General features: G+C 47.7%; 1 long non-coding RNA gene across 2 annotated transcripts; it reads left to right on the forward strand.

Moving 5' to 3' along the window:
* The first annotated feature begins 486 nt into the window (after positions 1–486).
* LOC148266527 (uncharacterized) lies at positions 487–5,078 on the forward strand. 2 transcript variants are annotated; one of them, XR_015818689.1, is made up of 4 exons: positions 487–899; positions 1,110–1,180; positions 1,413–1,509; positions 4,857–5,078. It is a non-coding gene; the product is annotated as an uncharacterized LOC148266527 (long non-coding RNA). The 2 variants fall into 2 exon arrangements; XR_015818688.1 differs by lacking the exon at positions 4,857–5,078 and having other exon boundaries at positions 1,413–2,499.
* Positions 5,079–6,101: the final 1,023 nt, after the last annotated feature.

Here is a 6,101-nt window from a genome sequence, read left to right on the forward strand (position 1 = left end):
AGGAAGGGCCTCATCGGAGGCAAAAATTGAGAAAATCTGTGGCGGTGCCGCTGGACTTTGGTGGTGTTTTCCGGCCAATTGGCCGGTGGTTTAGCTCCGATTTAGCCACAAGGAGGTTCAGCATCGAAAAATGAGCCAAGAGGAGAATCCTCCGGTGCGGCGACGGGTGGCAGCGGTCGGTTCCTTCGGTGGCTGGGTTGTCTTCTCCAGCGAGGGTTCTGGTGGCTAGGGTTTGAAGTTGGGTGTGGATGCAATTATTTATAACCTTCCCCTTTTAATCTGAGCCGTCCATCACGATTTAATCTGGACCGTACGATCGCGATTAAATTAGAAATAAATCTGGATCGTCTATTGCGATGCGATCTGGGCCGTCTGTGCGTACTCAAATTTGGGCCGTCCGCACACATGAGATCTTGGCCGTCCATGCGCGCTTTTGATCTAAGATGTCCGTGCGTGGGGGGAACGGATCTGGTGTAGCACCCGGAAAGGAGGAGGAAAAAAAAAAAAAAAAAGGGGGGGGCCACGTCAGCAGCCGCGTCAGCAGCCACGTCAGCAGTCCCGGCCAACCAGGGCCTGCCACGTGGCAAGATCGCGTCACTCCGAAAGGAGCCACGTTGGCGATCCGCGTGGGTGCGATCCGACGGCCCAGATCAATCACGCGATCGGACGGCCCAGATTCAAACGCACGGACGGCCCAGATTCAATCAAAAACGAACGGTCCAGATTAAAACGAAATGAACGGCTGTGATCAAAAGGCAAGGGGTTATAAATAGAACCTCCACACCAGACCAAAAACCCTAGCCGCCAGCCGCTCGCCGGAGAAGACGAACCAGAGGCCGACCGCCGCCACCCGCCGCCACTCGCCGCCGCACCGGGGAAATTTCCGACCGCCGATTGAGGTAAATTTCATACCCCCGACTCGTTTTTCCCCGCTGATTCCTCCTATGGCCAAATCGAGGCCGAAATCCTGGCCAAACGGCCGGAATACGCGGCCGAAGCCCAGCGGCGCCGCCGCGCCCCCTCTCGGTTTTTGCCTCCGACGAGGCCCTTCCCGGCCTCCGTTCGATGCAATTTTTATATCACCGTGATCACCATTCTTTTCTCTACAGGTTGACCGGAGCCGAATCACCAAAACACGAACCTCGCCGGAGAGCCGCTGCACCCGAGAGCGCCGCCGCCGGTAAGCTCCGTTTTTCCGTGATTTTTGGCCCCCCGAGGGCCCTAGGGTTGTTTTCTGACAAGGACCAATGCGAGTGTGGCCGAATTCGGCCGAAAACAGTCAACCCGAGGCGACTCGCCGCCGCCAGCGGCGGCGCCGTCGCCGGAGCACGGCGGAGCCGCCGTGCCGGAGTTGCGATTTGGTCCGAAAGGGGCCCTGGGCCTAATTTGGATTTTTTTTGGAACACGTGCAGGTACTGTTAGTGTGTTTCAGTTCCCCGGAAAAAATTCAGGGAAAATTAGGGACGGCCTGCAGGCGCACTGTGAATCGTATTCGGATCTCGAAAACAAGTAAGGACCCCTCACCCTATTTCCTATCACGGTATTAAAGTTCAAAATGATAAAACGGTATTTCTTGAATTAACGCATGTGTGAAATTGCTTAAGGTTGCTAATGGAGTCTGAGTCTAGTGTGATTGATGATGTACTGTTATTTGGCCTGTTTACAGCTTTAAATGCAAAGTGAGGTTTGATGTGTTCATTTTACAGATTTGTGTGCATGTACTACGTTTTTATTAATTATGGGTTGAATGACTGAAAAACTGATATTGTATGTTGTCTGTTGGTATGAATTACGATTTGCTTGTTTAAATGTGAATTGATGATGTTGATTGAGGAAAAGGAAAATGAAAGATTGTATAGACTGATAATTGTATTATGGGGGTCAGCCTGACTAGATATCCTGGGAGATGGTGGACGGACCGGGTCCGTAGGGAACCCTACCGGGATTGTGGTCTCACATGCCGGACGGGGTATGGAGATCTTATGGTTTTGGCGCCCATACCGGACGGGGTATGGGGACGGCCCGTTTCACCCTCATACCGGACGGGGTATTGAGGTTTATGGTTTTGGCGCCCATACCGGACGGGGTATGGGGACGGCCCGTTTCACCCTCATACCGGACGGGGTATTGAGGTTCATGGTTTTGGCGCCCATACCGGACGGGGTATGGGGACGGCCCTGGAAACTGATTATGAATGTTAAAGGTTAACGGGTAGCGGAACCCCTATGGACCCCCACGGATACTAGTAGGCTGGTAAATGAGAAAAAAGGATATGTTGTACAATGATTGAATTACAAGAGGCGTGATAAGTGTTATGTTTTACAGCTTAGATTATTCAATGATTATGATGATGTTATTGTTTTTCTCATATTGTTTTCATAAATTCCACCAAGGTAAGTGGATGGTAAAGGTTTTCATGTTAATAAACGAGTTTATTGTAAATTATGCTCCATTGGTCTTTTTGTGTTTTTCTACCCACCTTTACCTCCGTGAACTGTAACGGCCCCGGAAATATTAAAAAGAAATGAGTATTTAAATATATCGAATGCGGAAGCGAGATCAAAATTTTAGTTAACATCCCTTACACGAAAAACCAAAAAACGTACTTAAAATATAAAAGATTAAACTAACTAAGAAAGAAACTCGAAAATAAAACTATGCGTATGACTACAGAGTCTCTAGGCATCCCCTTCGTCGTCCTCCTGCGGAACGGGCTCGGGAACCATGTCTTCCTGATCTGAAATGGTTAATTAAGGAGTGAGCTACACTAGCCCAGTAAGAACATCACGATATCTCACCGTCACGGAGATAAAGGTGGGTAGAAAATAAAAATGACCAATGGAGCAAAATTTACAACGAACTCGTTTATTAACATGAAAACCTTTACCATCCACTTACCTCGGTGGAATTTATGAAAACAATATAAGAAAAACAATAACATTATCATAATCATTGAATAATATAAGCTGTAAAACATAACACTTATCACGCCTCTTGAAATTCAATCATTGTACAACATATCTTTTTCTCATTTACCAGCCTACTAGTATCCGTGGGGGTCCATAGGGGTTCCGCTACCCGTTAACCTTTAACATTCATAATCAGTTTCCAGGGCCGTCCCCATACCCCGTCCGGTATGGGCGCCAAAACCATGAACCTCAATACCCCGTCCGGTATGAGGGTGAAACGGGCCGTCCCCATACCCCGTCCGGTATGGGCGCCAAAACCATAAGATCTCCATACCCTGTCCGGCATGTGAGACCACAATCCCGGTAGGGTTCCCTACGGACCCGGTCCGTCCACCATCTCCCAGGATATCTAGTCAGGCTGACCCCCATAATACAATTATCAGTCTACACAATCTTTCATTTTCCTTTTCCTCAGTCAGCATCATCAATTCACATACAAACAAGCAAAACAGTAATTTATGCCGAACATACAATATACAGTATCAGTTTTTTCAGTCATTCAACCCATGATTAATAAAAACGTAGTATATGCACACAAATCTGTAAAATGAACACATCAAACCTCATTTTGCATTTAAAGCTGTAAACAGGCCAAATAACAGTAAATCACCAATCACACTAGACTCGGGCTCCATTAGCCACCTTAAGCAATTTCACACATTCGTTAATTCAAGAAATACCGTTTTATCATCTTGAACTTTAATACCGTGATAGGAAATAGGGTGAGGGGTCCTTACTTGTTTTCAAGATCCGAATACGATTCACAGTGCGCCTGCAGGCTGTCCCTAATTTTCCCTGAATTTTTCTCGGGGAACTGAAACACACTAACAGTACCTGCACGTGTTCCAAAAAAAATCCAAATTAGGCCCAGGGCCTCTTTCGGCCCAAATCGCAACTCCGGCAAGGCGGCTCCGCCGTGCTCCGGCGACGGCGCCGCCGCTGGCGGCGGCGAGTCACCTCGGGTTGGCTGTTTTCGGCCGTTTTCGGCCGAATTCGGCCACACTCGCATTGGTCCTTGTCAGAAAACAACCTTAGGGCCCTCGGGGGGCCAAAAAATCACGGAAAAACGGAGCTTACCGGCGGCGGCGCTCTCGGGTGCGGCGACTCTCCGGCGAGGTTCGTGTTTTGGTGATTCGGCTCCGGTCAACCTGTAGAGAAAAGAATGGTGATCACGGTGATATAAAAATTGCATCGAACGGAGGCCGGGAAGGGCCTCGTCGGAGGCAAAAACCGAGAGGGGGCGCGGCGGCGCCGCTGGGCTTCGGCCGCGTATTCCGGCCGTTTGGCCGGGATTTCGGCTTCGATTTGGCCATAGGAGGAATCAGTGGGGAAAAACGAGTCGGGGGTATGAAACTTACCTCGATCGGCGGTCGGAAATTTCCCCGGTGCGGCGGCGAGTGGCGGCGGGTGGCGGCGGTCGGCCTCTGGTTCGTCTTCTCCGGCGAGCAGCTGGCGGCTAGGGTTTGTGGTCTGGTGTGGGGGTTCTATTTATAACCCCTTGCCTTTTGATCACAGCCGTCCATTTTGTTTTAATCTGGGCCGTTCGTTTTTTGATTGAATCTGGGCCGTCCGTGCGATTGAATCTGGGCCGTCCGTGCGATTGAATCTGGGCCGTCCGATCGCGTGATTGATCTGGGCCGTCGGATCGCACCCACGCGGATCGCCAACGTGGCTCCTTTTGGAGTGACGCGGTCTTGCCACGTGGCAGGCCCTGGTTGGCCGGGACTGCTGACCGGGCCTGCTGACGTGGCTGCTGACGTGGCCCCCCCCCCTTTTTTTTTTTTTTTTTTTTTTTTTTTTTTTTTTTTTCTTTCCGGGTGCTACAGGTGAGATATCGTGATGTTCTTACTGGGCTAGTGTAGCTCACTCCTTATTTAACCATTTCAGATCAGGAAGACATGGTTCCCGAGCCCGTTCCGCAGGAGGACGACGAAGGGGATACCTAGAGACTCTGTAGTCATACTCATAGTTTTATTTTCGAGTTTCTCTCTTAGTTAGTTTAATCTTTTATATTTTAAGTACGTTTCTGGTTTTTCGTGTAAGGGATGTTAACTGAAATTTTGATCTCGCTTCCGCATTTGATATATTTAAATACTCATTTCATTTTAATATTTACGGGGCCGTTACATCTGGACTGTCCAATTGCGCGCACACGGATCGCCCACGTGTCTCCGTCCTGCGTGGCTTCCCGCGTCAGCGTCCCTGCCACACAGCGTGTCCTGGTTGGGCGGGGCTGCTGATGTGATGCTATTTTTTTAAATTACGTTTTGACCCCCAGTTTTCGATGTTCTTTTCAAAAACACCATCATAATCCAAATTTTCACCCTTTTTTTCTAAAATCAATTTCAGTTAAATTTCAATAATAATTTTACCCCATTTTATTCTTATTATTATTATTATTATTTCTATTAAATTAAATTAAATTAAATTAAAACCTTATAAATTAATTATTAAAAATTAAACAAAATTACAATAAAAAAAAAGTTTTGGGTGTTACACCATCACCTCCAACCGAGAAGGTTTTAGTAGCAACACTTCTAGTTAGGCTGGTTACACTCGGCCATCACGCGAAGAAGGAGTTGAGAAAACAGAAAGGGGCCGACAACCATTTTGCTCCAAGTTGGCCAAGCTTGAGTTTTTCTCTTACGCCATGATGGTCTGACATAGTGGTTTAACTGCGTGGAGCAATTCTTCGAGCACCAGGGCACCACCTAGATCAAAATGTGACATTGGTGTCGTACCACCTGGAAAGTGAAGCCAACCAGTGGTGGCAATGGCTTCGTCGGATCTGCAAGGAAGAAAAGAAAGAAATTACTTGGGATGTGTTTGAAGAGGAGCTTTGGGTCCGGTTTGGACCGACGGAGAGTGAAGATTTTGATGAAACCTTATCCAAAATAAAGCATATTGGCCCATTATGAGAATACCAAAAATAGTTTGAGCGGCTGAGTAACCAAGTTCAGGGATGGACGCAGAAGACCTTGGTAGGGATTTTTATTGGTGGGCTTAAATCCGAAATAGTAGATGAGATTAGGATGTTCCAACCCAAGTCTTTGAAGGAAGTAATCAGTCTATTCTTGTAGTGTTTTCTATTCTTTTAATTTCCTAATGATGTGAGTTCCTATGAGTCTATTA

The sequence above is a fragment of the Carica papaya genome, chromosome 4 (genome assembly GCF_054855325.1).
Source record: "Carica papaya isolate Zhongbai chromosome 4, ASM5485532v1, whole genome shotgun sequence".
Lineage (NCBI taxonomy): Eukaryota > Viridiplantae > Streptophyta > Magnoliopsida > Brassicales > Caricaceae > Carica > Carica papaya.